At 39.6% G+C, this 17,465-nt stretch overlaps 1 pseudogene; it reads right to left on the bottom strand.

The window, feature by feature from the left end:
- Positions 1 to 1,940: 1,940 nt before the first annotated feature.
- LOC100345941 (ubiquitin-conjugating enzyme E2 E2 pseudogene) overlaps positions 1,941 to 17,465 on the bottom strand; it is a 33,630-nt pseudogene continuing 18,105 nt past the window's right edge.

A 17,465-nucleotide genomic window follows, 5' to 3' on the forward strand; every position in this document is an offset into this window, starting at 1 on the left:
GGCTGCAATGGCCAGGGCTGGGCCTGGAACTCCATCTGGGTCTCCCACATGAGTGGTAGGGGCCCAAGCACTTGGACCATCTTCTGCCTCCTTCCTAGGCACATTAGCAAGGAGCTAGATCAGAAGTGGAGCAGCCAGTGCTTGAACTGGCACCTACATGGAATGCAGTGTCACAGACAGCATCTTAACCTCTATACCATAATTTTTGAAGCACTTTTTCCAATCTGTGCTCTTTCTTTCTGTTTTCTGTACTCTAAAGATGCAAAGGTTAAAATATAGTTTTACAACCCCACAAGTCTCTGAATCTTTTCATTTCTTTCTCAGCTTTTTTCTCTGTGTTATTCAGATTCAATGATTTCTGTTCTAATTTCCATTCCATGGATTCTTTCTTCTGTCTCTTCTATTCTGCAATTCAGTGTATCCATTTTATTTTTATTCTCCATTTAGTTATTTCTAATATCTTTTATTTTTTCGTTTGTTTTAAGCATGTCTGTAACTGCTCATCATAGTCTTTTTTATTGAGACTGCATTAAAATCTTTGTCAGATAATTCTAACATCTTCTCAGCTTTAGCATCTGTGTAGTTAAAAATTAACCTGGCCTATTGAGAGAGAATTCTAGGCTCTTTGCCAAGAGTGATAGATGGCTGTGCCTTTGCAGGCAATGGGTGAGGATGGAGGTGTGAGAGTTTGGGTATTAATCATATTTTAACCTTGTGATGTATACAGAGGCTTTGGTGCCACATGATAACAGTTCTGGTGGAAGGGCTAGAGATAGTAAAGAACAGCCATATAAGGACTATTAGACACAAATAAAAATTCTATATACCAAAGACTCAAGTGTAAGCTTCCTATGTTGACAGTTTTCTGTGTGTTATCACACATAGCTGCCAGGAAAGTAATGCTTGGGAAAGGAACATTTGGAAGCTCTGCCTTTGGTACATCTTTTGGACTCTGCCTTATGCATTTATTCCACTGGATGATTTTAATCTATATCTGTTCCTTGTACTGATTCATAATCATGAGTATAACAACTTTCAGTGAGTTCTGTGAATCCTTCCAGGGAAGTGTTTTGGTACCTTCCCCATCAACCATGCAGTGTTGTAGAAAGAGAGCTTGGTCTTACGTAGGTTCTGTTCCCTCTAACTTCACTGTTTGCAAAACCCCTGGAGCTTAATTTTCATTAAATTTGAAGTATTTCTGGTTGTTTGTGTAATGTATCTCTTTTGTTAGCAACCTGGACATTATGTTTTTGTCTTTTATTTGAATAAATTAGTTATTTTTAAAGGGGGAGGAGAGAGAGACATGAGAGAACATTTGGAAAACTGGCTGCCTCTCAGAATTAACATTAGCAGGAAGAGAGACTCAAGTGTGGAGCCAAAACTGATTCAAACTCAGGAACTTTGATCCAGGATATGGGAGTCTCAAGTGGCATCATAACCACTACTCCAACATTCTGGGCTTTATGTTATGAGATACTGAAATTTCTTTAAATCTCTGTTTTAGATGACTTCCTATTACTCAGCTCTGGTGGGAAGTGCATGCACTGTTTTTCCTGTTGCTATCAGGTAGGAGTAGAAGTGCAGGTTCCCACTCTGCCTCTGTTGATACGCAGAGTAGCAGGAGGTTCTGGTAACTGAAAGAGGGGACAGGGATTTTGGCTCTCCTTTGGCTTCTCTTTATAAAACCATGGTGGCTTTGTCACTTCTGGGCAGTGGTGAAAGTTCTGATTCTCTTCCAGTCCCAGTCTTCTAGGCTGATGGGGTTGGGACAAGGGAGGCCCCCTCTATGATCTTCACTTAAACCACAGAGGTAGCATCCTTGTTACCACTCCGTTGCCTACTCAATCTCTAGTGTTTGACTTGAGGTGAGAAATTATTGTCTCAAGTTTCCTATCTGCCTAGGTTATCTTTTCATAGTCCTTCGGATAGAGAGGTGAGGCTTAAAATGGCACTTTTTCTGTCTGTACCTTTTGGCATTTCTGGGTCTCCAGTTCTTCAGCTCCAAATTTGTCATCTGTAAGGCAAAAGAAAACCTAGAGAATCAAGGAACTTTTACACCATGTTGTTTCTCAGGTCCCAAGGTTCCCAGCAAGTCTTTTTTCTTCTGTTCACCTTGCAGTGTTCTTAAGTTATATGTAGGACATCCAGGGTTTATAGCTGAACTTAGCAGGATGAATACGGAAGGGTACATCTACTCCATCTGGAAGCAGAAGTCCTTCAATACAGTTTTAGCCCTGCTATTTATTTTGTCTGTAAATGAAATTTCTTATCTTTCCTTTTTTTCTGAGTTACATAACCTTTTCTCTATCATCTAAAGGTCTCTCTTACAAGCTTCATATATATGGTGGCACTCTCCCAATTTGCATTATTTTGACCCAATTCCACTTATGAGGTCTTTTATAATTCCCTGGAGGCATCTAGGAGCTAATGATTACTCTGGAATTGCATATCATTTCCAATGAAATCTTAAAGATTTGTTTGAAAATTTTTAGGTCATGGACCAAAACAGAAACCTCACTTCACATATCTATTACTAACATCCTGATTTTAATTGCATGTGATATAGCAACTAAATGACAACTACAACAACACAAAACCGGCAGTCTCAGGAGCTTTCAGTTAAATGCAAATATATATTAATCTAATGTAATAAAAATAAAAAATCTAAAGGAATTTAAGAATGTTAACACATATGAGTTAAATCAAGATAATATTCAATTAAATTATTAAGCTTTTATTTTAAAATATACCAGGCATTTTACATTTAATTTTACTGAGAAAATTCTAATGGGAACAGTTATATTGATACATATTTTAGATTACTATCTGGTTTTCTTTTTATTTCCCCAAAGAAACCATTTATTTAATAAGTACAAATTTCATAAGTAAAACTTTGGGAATATATTGATTCTTCCCATCTTACCCACTCTCACACCCCCATTCCCACCCCTTTTCCTTCTCCCTATCTCATTCCCACTATTATTTTTTACTAGGATCTATTTTCAATTAACTTTATACACATATGATCAACTCTATGTTAAGAAAAGAGTTCAACAAGTAGTAAGAGAGGAAAAAAGAAAAACTGTTTCTCAACAGTTGAGACAAGGGCTGTTCAAAGTCTTTGCTTCTCAAACTGTCAATTTCATTTCTACAGGTTGCCTTTTAGGTGCTCTATTAGTCATCACAGATAAGGGAGAACATACAGTATTTGTCCCTTTGGAACTTTTTTCACGAAGTATGATGTTTTCCAGGTTCATCCACTTCGTTACGAATGACCAGATTTCATTTTTTTTACCACTATGTAGTATTCCATAGAGTACATATCCCATAATTTTTCTATACAGTCTTCTGCTGATGGGCATTTAGGTTGATTCTATGTCTTATCTATTGTGAATTGAGTTGCACTAAACATGGGAATACAGATATTTTTTTTTTTTTTTTGCTGATTTCATTTCTCTTGGTTAAATTTCCAGGAATGGGATGTCTGGGCCATATGGTAGGTCTATATTCTGATTTGTGAGGTATCTCCAAACCTATTTCCATAGTGGTTTTACCAGTTTACATTCCCACCAACAGTGGATTAGGGTACCCTTTTCCAAACATACGTGCCAGCATTTGTTTGTTGATTTCTGTATGAAAGCCATTCTAATTGAGTTAGGTAAAACCTCATTTTGGGTTTGATTTGCATTTCCCTGATGGCTAGAGATCCTGAAAAATTTTTCATGTATCTATTGTCCATTTGGATTTCTTCTTTTGAAAAATGTCTGTTTAAATCCTTGGCCCATTTCTTAACAGGATTGTTTTGTTGTGGTGGTGTTTCTTGATCTCTTCATATGTTCTGGTTATTAATCCTTTATCAGTTACATTTTTTGCAAATAATTTCTCTCAGTCTAATTGTAGAGCCTCTGAAAGTAATATAGTGTTTCTCTTATGCATGTTTTAGAATCTTTTCTTTATGTTTTTCTGTGGAGTGTTTGCTTACAATGTGTCATGGTAAAGATCTTTTCTGGTCATGTCCATTAGGAGGTCTATGTGCTTGCTGTATTGGCTGACCAGTTCTTTCTCCAAATAAGGGAAATATTCTGTTATTATTTCACTAAAAAGGCCTTCTAATGCTTTCTCTCTTTCCACACCTTGAGGAACTCCTAGAACCTGTATGTTGTCTCATTTGATAGTATCCTGTAGATTCCCAACAGTGTTTTTTCGTTTTCTAGTTTCTTCTTCTTGTGCTTGGTCTGACTGTATAATTTTTTGTGCTTTGTCTTCTAAATCAGATATTCTTTCCTTTGCTTCACTGATATTTTTGTTAAGGCTCTCCACTATATTTTTATTTGTTCTGTTGATGTCTTCATTTCCAAGATTTTATTTTGATTTCTCTTTTAAGATCTCAATTTTGTGGGAGAAATTTTCTCTCATGTCATGTATGGATTTCATTAGTTCGTGCATTTGCTTCTGATTACTCCAAGTAATCCTATCATCAATTTTTTGAATTCCATTTCTGGCATTTCTTCAGTCTCATCATCTTCACAATCTTGTATTGAGGTACTGTGTTCTTTTGGTGGTGTCATGTTGTCTTCCTTGTTTTTGTTTCTTGGATTGGTGAATTTATTATTTGGCATTTGTGGGGATACTCTGTCGCTCCCCCTCTTCGTGGAGGAACGACACTAGACCCTGTGCTGTTCTTTTGTCTGCTCGGCCCTCCCCAGGTTTGCTGCTGGTCCTTCCTGGGTTGGCTACCGACCCTTCCACCTCCGTGGAAGGGCGGTTCCCCCTGCCACTTTCCCCACTTCCGTGGGGGAGCGGCACACCGCCGGCCGGCTCTCTCGGGGGCTGCTCAGGTGTTATCCGGATGTTCCCCTTAGATGTTCCTGGTGCATGTTGTCTCTCTCCTCCTTTATAGTCCTCCTCCGCCAATCCCAACTCTGCTACCCACATGCCAAGTACGCTGCTCTCCTCCAATCAGGAGTGGGATCAGCTCCTGCAGGTTACTGGTTGAACTGGAGGCAGCTGTGTAAAAGTTGTTTTTACTCCTCTCCCAGCGCCATATTGTGGGAGAGCAGATGCATAGAATAAGTCTTAATTCGAGTAACTTAGTCTAGTCTGAGTTGCTCCCCACAGTTCCCCCTTTCTTTTTATTTTTTGGCGTTGATACGCGCCTGTCTTCGGTGCCCCGCAGCACACACTCTGCTCTGCTTGCTAGAGTTGCTCACAGGTGCTTACAAGCCCTACCAATCAGGCAAACCGAATCCGGGTCCTCTCTTCACCATGTTGTGAGGAGGTTTTTAGGCACTGATGCGTGCCTGTGTTTGGTGCCCTGCAGCGCATGCTATGCTCTGCTAGAACTGCCTGCAGGTGCTTACAAGCCCTACCAATCAGGCAAACCGAATCTGAGCCTTCTCATTGCCGTATTGTGGGGAGACTTATTGATGTTGATTCGTGCCTATCTTCGGTGACCTGCAGCTCATACTCTGGTCGAGCTGCCTGCTGGTGCTTATCGCCTAATCAGTCAGACCGAATCCAAGCCCTCTCATTGCCGTGTTGTGGGGAGGCCTTATTTTTCTCTATTTCTCTACCTCCAGGCATTCCTATCTCTCCTGTTTTACTTCTATCTGCCAGCATTCCTATTTCTCTCATTTTACTTCTAAACTTCTGTTTCTCTTATCCCCGCGGCTTCCCGGCGCCTGCCCCGAGGCGGCTTCTTGGTGCTTCGCCCCGCGGCAGCTTCCCTGCTCTGCGTGGCTTCCCGGTGCCCGCTTCTCTTATCTGTGCGGCTTCCCGGCTTCGCGCGCACTCCGCAGTCTCTGCGCCCTTCGCGCCCGCACCACAGCCTCTGCGCCAGCCCCGCGTTCCCTATCTATTCGCACCCCGTGCGCTCTCCCTGCTCGTGCCCCACGCGCTCTCTCTGCGCATGGCGGCTTCCGCGAATCACACAGCCTAGCTCACGTTTCTGCTTCTTGGTTTTCAGTCTAAGTTCCCCGGGCTAACCTGGCGAAATCCAACCTAGCTTGCGTCTCCGCTCCCGGTTTGGCTTCCCGTCTTTTGCTCCCCAGGCTAATCTGATGGATTCCAACCTGGCTTACTCTCTGCCTCTGGTTTTAGATTTTCGCCTTTTGCTCCCTGGGCTGACTTGACGAAACCTAGCTTACGTCTCCGCCTCAGCCTGCCCCCGCGGCTTCATCCTCCTAACATATTTTTCTCTACCTGGTATGTTTCCTAACTTTTCTTCCAACAATATTCCCCTCTCATTTCTCCTGGCTTCTCCCCACAGTCCGTATCCAAGTCTGTTTGTTCTAGCTTTCACTTTCGCTTTTAATCTCCTAGCTTCCCCGCCATAGTCCGCATCCGAGTCTATGTTTCTTCCAGCTTTCACTTTCGCTTTCAATCCTAACTTCTTCCGGCACTTTTTCCGTCCGGCTTTTCCCTAGGCTCTTTGCTAGTCTCTATCTCTGGTATTTTCCCACTTCTTCCCACTTCTTCCCTCCTAGGTTTCCTATCCGAGTCACGGCACCATTATGTCGCTCCCCCTCTTCGCGGAGGAACGACACTAGACCCTGCGCTGTTCTTTTGTCTGCTCGGCCCTCCCCGGGTTTGCTGCTGGTCCTTCCTGGGTTGGCTACCGACCCTTCCACCTCCGTGGAAGGGCGGTTCCCCCTGCCACTTTCCCCACTTCCGTGGGGGAGCGGCACACCGCCGGCCGGCTCTCTCGGGGGCTGCTCAGATGTTATCCGGATGTTCCCCTTAGATGTTCCTGGTGCATGTTGTCTCTCTCCTCCTTTATTGCTGCTCCTCCGCACGCGGAGGAGCCGCACTGGACCGGGCGCTTGTTGTTCCCTTTTTTTACAAGTCCTTTCTATAGTAAAGTAAGAATAAGTAAACAGCAAACTCCCAAAGCAAGAATGAGTAGAGAGAAATGAGAAAGAACGAAGTAACGAACTTCCCCGCGAACTCTCCAACGCACTCTCCAACCAACCCACACCACCATGCCGTCTCTCTCCTCCTATATAGTCCTCTCCACCAATCCCAACTCGGCTGCCCACACGCCGAGTACGCCGCTCTCCTCCAATCAGGAGCAGCTCCTGCAGCTTGTCAAGTTGGTGAGAGGCAGCTGGGTAGAAGCTGTTTACTTCTCTCCCAGCGCCATATTGTGGGAGAGCAGATGCATAGAATAAATCTTAATTCCAGTAACAGTATAGTCCGAATTGCTCCCCACACTTTATAGTCCTCTTCCGCCAATCCCAACTCTGCTACCCACATGCTGAGTACGCTGCTCTCCTCCAATCAGGAGTGGGATCAGCTCCTGCAGGTTACTGGTTGAACTGGAGGCAGCTGTGTAAAAGTTGTTTTTACTCCTCTCCCAGTGCCATATTGTGGGAGAGCAGATGCATAGAATAAGTCTTAATTCGAGTAACTTAGTCTAGTCCGAGTTGCTCCCCACAATACTCCTTGGTTTCTTCTCAATTTTTCACTTTGGTGGCTTTTATATTTGGACTGTCTGATTGGGTTAGTGGATTGTCTGCTTTCAGGAAATAACTAGAGGTGTGTGGTGGGAGTGGCCAGGGAGCTCTGTTCAGTGCTCCAGGATGAAGGGTGTGTCTGAGGTTACACACCCAGGTTTGGAGTGGTAAATCTCTCTCTCTTTTTTTTTTTTAATCAGAGAGGAGCTTTCTTCTTATCTGTTGGTATAAACTCACCTGAGCTCCTGTCTCTGAAGGAGACAGTCCTGGGCACTAAGCCCTTTGAGTATATTATTAGTCTGCTCCACCACAAGGACCACACAAAAGATCTGTGCAGTCCTAAGTATGAGCTTAGATTCTCCAGCAATGGCTCTCACCAGGTAATCAGGGAGCCTTGATTATGTGGAGCCTCCCACAGTGACTGTCCAATGACCCAGCCACACTCTGAGTCCTCCCATGCAGCTTCAGTGTTTTCACAGTCCCTGCACACAAGCCTCCCACAGTCACAAGCACCAAGCCCCCAGTCTATTCTCTCCATCAGATTCAGGAGTTTCCATTTGGCTCATTGCTGGGCATGGGCATGAGGTAGTGCAGCTGTTATGTATGTCAAAAATGGCACCTGTTCTCTGTCAGCTTGTTACAGGGTGCCTTTACAAGAGGATCAGGGAGGCCGGCGCCGTGGCTCAATAGGCTAATCCTCCACCTTGCGGCGCCGGCACACCGGGTTCTAGTCCCGGTTGGGGCGCCGGATTCTGTCCCGGTTGCCCCTCTTCCAGGCCAGCTCTCTGCTATGGCCAGGGAGTGCAGTGGAGGATGGCCCAGGTGCTTGGGCCCTGCACCCCATGGGAGACCAGGAAAAGCACCTGGATCCTGGCTCCTGCCATCGGATCAGTGCGGTGCGCCGGCTGCAGCGGCGGCCATTGGAGGGTGAACCAACGGCAAAGGAAGACCTTTCTCTCTCTGTCTCTCTCTCTCACTGTCCACTCTGCCTGTCAAAAAAAAAAAAAAACAAAAATAAAAAAAAAAAAAAAACAAAAAAAAACAAGAGGATCAGGGAGAGAGAAAATATGCCTCCCCCTTTGTTTTTTGCTCCTCTTGTTTGGCAAGTACACTATCCCCCATGGGCTCTAGCCTGATTCCCTCTAGGCTCTTCCTGCAGCTTTTCTCCAGTAGTTTTAGCTGCTGCAATCTGGTCTCACCTTGCTCTGCAGTGCTGTTGCAGAGGCTCTTGGCTGGTGGGGTCCTAAGTTGTGTGCATCTTCATCCTCCTTGTAGGTTCACTGTATGCCTCCAATTTACATAGTTTCCTCTGCTGTTTTCTCTCTAACTCTTCCCTGAGACTGCACTCTTTCCACATTTTTTAAACTATCTTCTCCTATACTTGAACAGCAAGCTCCCTCCCTACTTTGCCATCTTAATCCAATCCTCCCTGGTTTTCAATAAAATCAGTTTACAAAAGAGCTGCCCTTGTCTTGACTGTTGAGGAAAAGATTTTTTTATTTTTCATTTTTTTTCTTCATACTACATGTTGAACTCATTACTTAACATTGAGTTAATCATATGTGTATAAAGTCAATTGTGGATGGATCTCGGTAAGAAATAAGAATCGGAATAAGAGAGGGAGGAGGAAGTTTGTAGCTGCATATATTTCTTTTTTTTTTTTTTGACAGGCAGAGTGGACAGTGAGAGAGAGAGACAGAGAGAAAGGTCTTCCTTTGCCGTTGGTTCACCCTCCAATGGCTGCCGCCACCGGCGCACTGCGGCCGGCGCACCGCGCTGATCCGATGGCAGGAGCCAGGAGCCAGGTGCTTCTCCTGGTCTCCCATGGGGTGCAGGGCCCAAGCACCTGGGCCATCCTCCACTGCACTCCCTGGCCACAGCAGAGAGCTGGCCTGGAAGAGGGGCAACCGGGACAGAATCCAGCGCCCCAACCGGGACTAGAACCCGGTGTGCTGGCGCCGCTAGGCGGAGGATTAGCCTAGTGAGCCGCGACGCCGGCCCAGCTGCATATATTTCTAAGAACTAGCTTCTAAGGGTGGAGTTTAAAAATTTGTCATGGGACCCCCAAATCCCATTAAGCTGGGCAATAAAAATGTCATCTGACGTGTTAAAGTGATCATATTAAGTGTTAAAGTGAACATATAGATAGGATTAAGTGTTTAAGTGACCATATTAATAGGATCAAGTAGGAGAGAATGTCCAACATGGGAGGCAGTCCACACAGCAGACTCATAGAATGACAATTGCTTTAAGTAACACTCTGACCTCAGAATCAGCCCTTAAGGCTTCCTTTTCTGGCTGAAAAGCCCATAAGGGCATTTCAGGCATGGAAAGCCAAGACACTGTGGCAAAAAATATTCTTCTTAAAGGATCTCTGTGAACAAGACCCCAAGGGAAAGAAGGGGCCATCAAAGAAGCATGTACTTTTCTCTTAAGGGAGGAGAGAACTTCCACTTTGCTTATGGCCTTGTCTAAATCTTGTCTAAATACTGATGGAGTTTGTGGATTCAGAAGGCTACCATTGTCTAGGCAGTTCATGTCAAGAGCCTCAGGTGGTCACTGACATCATACATAGGAGTGCTAATATTTAAACTAGCAACAGGAGTCACTGTGCACTAACTCCCCATGTAGGACCTCTATCCTCAATGAGTTGTATTATGAGAGTTAACTCTGATGCTTGTTCTCAAACATTTGTGTGTATGTGTGTGTGTGTGTGTGTGCGCACAAATTGTTGAAATATTTATTTACTATAGAGTTAGTCTTCTGTGTACAAAGTTAATTGGCAGTGAATTTTAATGGAGAATGGTACTGGCATGAGGAGAGGGGGAAGGAAGATGAGGGGTAGAGAGGGTATGGTGGGGAGAATAATTATATTCCTAAGGTTATATTCCTTATAAAATAAATTATTTAATTAATTAAAAAAAGAATAGATTCTAGTTTTTATAATTTTAACATATTTTAATACTAATTTATAATCCCATATTTAGGTCATATATGAGTAAGACTTTATGATCTAGCTTTAATGTAGAAATTCAACTCTTTTTGTAAAATATAGATATATCATTCCTCAAATTCTTCATTTTAAGTTCTTTACTAACTGTAATCAATACCACAGAGAAAAACACCAAATTATTGCTCTTTAGCATTAAAGTTACTTGCAAATCTCCTCTAATTACATACTATTTTTTATACTTTATATTTTAAAAACATAAGTACTTTATGTATAAATCTCTAAAAATAGAGTAAGTTTTGTAAATATGATAAGTGTTAACATGTGTTTTATCAAAGCTGGGGGATGGTTGGCTACAATCCCATCTTTCTGATTTACAGTGAGAGCTTTTACTATTATAAAATGATAAAATGATAAGATTTTATATTATGATTGGTACTGTGATTGAAGAAAGAATGGTGTATATGAAAGCGTAGTTCATATAAGACACTTCCCACCTACAAACATGATTACCTAGATTATCAGGTCTTTTAGGCAAGGTATACATGCAAACAACATTCAAACAATTGTCCTTTACATTCTTACCAATAGCAGCTTTAATTTTTAAGCTAATAATTTAACATTTCCTTACAGTTTACATTTTCTTTAACAAGTGAAAATTTCGTGATATCAGTCAAGAATCACCTAGCAGTTGGTGTGGTATCTTTATAAATATATTATCTATTTTAAGACATTAAATCATTGAATGTCACTTTAAAATCTTTAAACATACATGCAATTTATTCCACTTCACCAAAGATAAATTTATGTATAAAACAAAGATTATATACGTAGTTCTCATTTTCTACTTACAGTAATGTCTTTTTCTAGATTAGTCCTTTGTTTCAAATGGAGTCATACATTTCTGACCTTTGGACTTAGAATCTCCTGGATTTAGACAAAAGAGGTATTCATTCTAATTAACTTCCAGCCACTTAAATGCACTCTTGTGGAAGATAAATGTTACCATTTCAAAAAAGTCTATACGGAAGTTGAACTTTGTTTTTAGGATTATTTATTTTCATTTTTGACATGAATTAAATCTCTTGTTTGTACACTTTTAGTTCTTGTATTCTGTTTCTTAAGTCTAGTAACTTTTAAAAACTTCTTTAAGAAGCTTTTGATTAATTATTGGTCCTTTTCACATACATATTCAGTCCAATATGTACACAATTTTCTGTGCATTTACAAATTTAAAACATCTAATTTCCTTCCTAAAACACTGATTTCCTAACAAACATAACCTTTTTAAAAAGATTTATTTATTCATCTGAATAGCAGAGTTAAAAAGAGAAAAGGAGAGACAGAGAGAAAAAGATGGAGTTCTTCTATATACTGGTTCAGTTCCCAAATGGCTGTGATGACCCAGACTTGCCACTCTGAAGCCAGAAGCAAGGATTTTCATCTGAGTCTCATACATCGGTACAGGGGACCAAGCACTTGACCCATCACTGCTGCTTTGCCAGGCACATTAGCAGGGAGCTGGATCAGAAATGGAGCAGCTAGGACTTGAACTGGCAAGCCATTGCAGGCAGCAACTTTACCAGTTATGCCACAATGTTCACCCCAATCTTATATTTGAGTAACAACTAGAGCCTTTTCTTCAGTAACACTGTGGTTACAAAATGAGGCCAGAAGTTGTCTTCTGGCTTATTTCTCTGCATGAAAAGGGCACTCCCCCTTTTCACCTGGACTGTGATGATATGGATGCAGTAACTGGCAAAACACCAAATCGTCTGATTGGCTTATTCATAATGAGACCCTTTAAATAAGCCAAAACATTTCCATTTTCTGAGGCAATTCTTTTTGGATGGATTTTAACATGTATTTAAACCTCATCTAGGCTCTGATTCCTTCACCCAGTAGCTTCATGCCCTCTGTCAGATCTGTTGATTACTAATAGTTGAAGCATCAGGGATCTGCTGTCACTTGTCTTAGTTCTCCTGAAAATAGATCACCTGATTGAGATGTAAAAGGAGACAGCTTTCTTCATCTGTTAGTCACCTGGCTAATTTTAGTTCTTATAACTTTTGTATTTTTCTAAACAGTGTTCAGCATGCTATTACGAATGATGGCACCAGCATTTCTCTCGATTATACCAGCTATGCTGTGGTATTGCAAATGGTGAGGAGAGGTAGCACATCTCCCCCTCAATTCAGGCCATCTTGCTGCTCCTGCTGTTCTAATTTTTCACCGGTGGAGCACCGTGATCTGTTTTGAAATAACCCCCGGAGTTCCTTCTGTCTAGTTTTACACAACACATGCATTTAGATGAACAGGGGGACAAGTCCATATTGCTTTCTCAAATTTGAATTTTTCCTCCTGGAAAATGTTTATTTACTACTTTTATTAAAAAATCCACATAAATCTTGCTTTGCTATTTGGACCATTTTTTTTTTTAACTGATCTGAGCCAACTAGGCTTTTATAATTGTTGGGGATCTTAGGGGCAACTAATAGAAGAAGGTGAGGGCTGTGAGACCTCTGCTTCCAGCCTCCCTTCCATGTGACAAGAAAGTCAGAACTCAAAATTAATCTTGCCACATATACAAGCATTTATCAGATGGGTACAAAAAATCATACAAACTACTATGAGATCTCTTTCCTTCTAGGTGATTCGGCTACATATTGTGCCAAAGTTTCACTTGTTTTGAAACTTGGTTTCTGATAACTTTGTAGACAGAATCGGGCATCAGAACTCTTTGAATTAATGACTTGATACAAAAACATTTTAGAACTGAGCCTCACTTCAGTATGATGAGTGTAAGACTTTTAGGCTTATTAGATCCCTATTATCCAATTTATGGGGAAAAGCTCAGTATATAAAATGATTCCAGCTGATCCAGACATTTTACTAATTAAATTTTACCAATGAAACTGTTAGGCTACTAAATAATCTGTTATTGGTGAGAAATCGAAGAGAGCTGAGCCCTAGAGACATTTGATTAAATTGTAGATAACCCTCCCTAGAGTGCATTTTCCCCATTAAGACAGTAACTTCCGCAAGAGTATAGATTAAAATGACTTCATACACACACACACACACACACACACACACCATCATCATCACCACCACCACCACCACCAACACCCCCACCAAGTGTATTATCTCTATACTGAATTATTTTAAAGTAAATAGAGTTTTAAATAAGCAAAAGGCAAGGAGAAATGTTACTGAAAGCTCAGAAGGCAAGTCAAAGACTTTTAAAGTATTTGTGAGAGACAATGGGGACATAGGAATTTTTGATTCACAAGCTAACTTGGTAGAGGAACAGAGTGAGACAGAGCAGAAGAATGAAGGCATGTTACAGTGGACATGCAACTCAGACTTGAGGAGTCTGGACTCAAGCTGGAAGGGCATCTGCCTTCCTGAGAACCTAGGTGGGTGATCATTCATTCATCCATCCGTTCAACCAACAGTCACTGAGAGTTACCTGCAAATCAGGAGCAATGTTAGTCCCTAGAATTCACAAACAAGTCTTTATAGAAGAGGGAAAGGAAAGGAACTAACAGTGATGGAGTTCTTATTTTGTGCATCTGTGAACTAGATGGTGACTGTAACAGCACACAACTGGGTTTACTCTGTGGCCCATTCTGAAAGCCATTTTATCATAACAAAAATTTACATTTAGTTAAAAAAATAAAGTTAGGGGGCTGGCATTGTGGTGAAGTCAGTCAAGCTGCTGACTGTGATACCAGCATCCCATGTGGGTGCTGGTTCATGTTCCAGCTGTTCTGCTTACAATACAACTCCCTGCTAATGGCCTAGAAAAAGCAGCGGAAGATGGCTCAAGTGTTTGGGCCCCCGCTACCCATGTGGGAGACTTGGATGAAGTTCTTGGATCCTGGCTTAGGACTGACCCAGCCCTGACCTTGAGGCCACTGGGGGAGTGAAGCAGTGGATGGAGGGTCTCTTCTCCGTCTCTCATTCTCTCACTGTAACTCTGATTTTCAAATAAATATTGAAAAACAAAGAGAGAAAAAGATATTAAATACTAAAAATATCACTACAAAATCCACAAGGTGTGGTGTATTGTTTTTTCTACTTTACAGTTATCTAAAATTGAAACTCAGATAAGAGAAATGTCTTGCTATAGTCATGATTATTTGGTTGAGATATAGACATCTATATTAAAGTCTAAATCTAAATATTGGATGATACATCAAATAAAAAGTTGTTTTACCAAGGCAAAAAAAAATTTCCAAAGGCAACTAATTGGTTTGAGTGTTTAAGATACTATTAGAGTAATAAGAATGATATAATTCAGTTTTCTAGTGTTTGATATTAGGAGCCAGTAGCCAAAGAGTTATAGCAGATCTAAACAGGTTAGAAGACCCTCAATGTTATTTCAACAGAAAATAGGGAAATAATTTTGCTAAATAATTTTCTATAGCAGTAATCATCACATATGTATTTGTCATTTTAGTATTTAAAGACTATGTTTATTGACCGATGTAAATTATTTTATTTTTTAAATTCTTTTTCATTTTTATTAATATAAATAGAACAGATTTCATAGATAGAATTCTAAGAAGATAACTATACTACTTTTGTTTTCACTATGTCCTAATTGATATACATTTATGTATATCTGTGTATGAGTATATACATATATCATATATGCATATTTATGTATATATACATATTATATATATAACTGATTATGTAGACATGGAAACTGAGGTTTAGAGAAATTAAATTATATAGTTATCAGGCCTATCAAGCCACAGAGTTTGATCAGTCAGTTCTGAATTTGAGGTTGATGATTTTTTTACTCTACATCAGTTGTGACTTTATATATATTAAGACACTTCAGAAATTATATTTAGTTGTCTTGCTCTTAATAAGATCAGATAGACCATATTGACATTACCTTTAATAAAATAATAATCTGTGTTTTCAACGACTGCTTGGAACAAAAGTCCCAAAATGCTTCATTGACTGCTTCAAGGCTATAGGAAGTTTTGAAATAGTTTATTTAATTAGTATTTAATTTCACAGCTTAGTTGTTAGAAACACTTCACTTTTGTTAACTTGAATCATTACTTAGATAAATTATGATTTCAAATATCTATGATGCCAAAATCTGATTTCCTTATTTCTAGAATTATCACTGCATAACAACATTCTAACTTCTCACCTAAAAATTTGTAAATCAAAAAGGGGCTTCCACGTTATCTCTTCCAATTGAACTTGAAAACTACTCTTATAAATTCTTTCTAAACATTTAAAAAATAAATTGATAACACCAATATTAATCATTTTGGCTCTTTAGAAGAGTAGTCTTTTTAGCTGAAACAAATTCCAAAAAGCAACCTTGCAGAACCTTGTGATAAACAGAGTTCATGAGTTAAAATAAACAGTCAAATAGCTAAGCGGAGTGCTTCAAGTTTAACTTTTTTCCTCTTCCTTTCTATGGAAAACCTATTTTGAATGAAATATCATCTTCAACATGAAGTATTTAAAGATATATTTAATGTCTAGCACATAGTAAGAACTTGATAAATATTTGTTTGCCATTGTTTTAAATACTTTTCAGCAACTGATTCTAATTTATAAATAAACCATCTTCTTTATTAAGTAGGTAAGATTCCTTTGAATCTGGTATATTTCATTTAGATAGAAATGATTTTCATTTATGCTTTTGAAAGGCTTTGTTTTTCCAGATTAAGAATAGTCCCTGTTTTCAGGTTTATCTTTGATAAAATGACTCTTACCTTGGTATAGGTTGAATATTTTGAATATTTTCAATCCTAAATTAGTAGTTTTTGAACATTTAAAGTCCTAAAACATTTTATTCTTCCTTATAACTCAGTTTAAGTAAGCATTTTTAGAAGTGTGATTTCCAGGGTCCCTTGTGAAAAAAATGTTCTGTGTTGAAACATGTTTGTAAAATTTTCAGCCAGATAATATTAAACAGAGTGTCCTTAACTGTAATATACATTTAAAATATGTTGTCTCAAAAATAAGAAAGAAAGAAGGAAGGAAGGAGGAAGGGTGGGGAAGAAAAAGGGAGGGAAGAAGGGAATATTATATTCTTAGAATTGTATCTATGAACAATATTGAATCTGTTAAAAACAAAAAATAAAGTTAAAAGACACCAAAAAAAAAAAAAAAACATGTTGTCAGCATTCAGGGAATTATTGTAAATATGTTAATTTACATTTACTGTTAATTTAATTTACTGAAAGAAATATATAATATGAAGCATTTATTTAATGTATCTTCATACATGACTTTCATGTGGAAAGTATTTTAAAATGGTACATTCTTTTTTGGAAGCTCCCCACATTACTGCAAAGAATTCCTTTTGAGCTAATGTTGGCAATGTTTCTTCTTCATTTGTCTTAATTCCAAAATTGTACCTATTTTTAAATGTACTTATTCTAAATTATCATGTGGTCATTATCTTAGGTGGATTAGACTCTAAAGCAAGGACAGAGTGGATGTAGTTTATCTGGAAGATACATTGGCCATCAAGGGAGTAGGAAAATGACTTAGAGTAGCACAGACAGATAGTAAAGGGCATCTAATTAAGCCAACTTCTCCAGTATAGAGTTAAAGCTTGATCCCTTAGGGAAGCTGTGATAATTTATACATGCATCAGAATTATTCCAGCTAAGAGCAAGGGAACCTGGATACATAAACCCTCACGCAATAGTTTTGGTTAAGAGCCTTGGAGGGATGTTAATTGGTTAATTTGGAATAACTCCTGACACTATACACACTCAAGTAAAATTGGGTTCTGACATCCTGAAGGCAACCCTACAAAACATAAAAATACAGAATCTGATCTTTGCAAGTCAGGTTGGCATGCACAGAAATGCAAAGGGATTCAACGAGATATAGGCTGAGGACCACCAGCATCTGACAAAATCACGAAAAAAAAAAATGTTAGACAAAGTTGAATGTTTAATCCTAACACAACTAATGTTCAACACGACAAATCTAATATAGTGGCTCATTCAGTCTATGCCAACATAAGACATAATTTTTTAAAGATTTTGAATAGAAAATGTACT

This window comes from Oryctolagus cuniculus, chromosome 5 (genome assembly GCF_964237555.1).
Source record: "Oryctolagus cuniculus chromosome 5, mOryCun1.1, whole genome shotgun sequence".
Taxonomy (NCBI): domain Eukaryota; kingdom Metazoa; phylum Chordata; class Mammalia; order Lagomorpha; family Leporidae; genus Oryctolagus; species Oryctolagus cuniculus.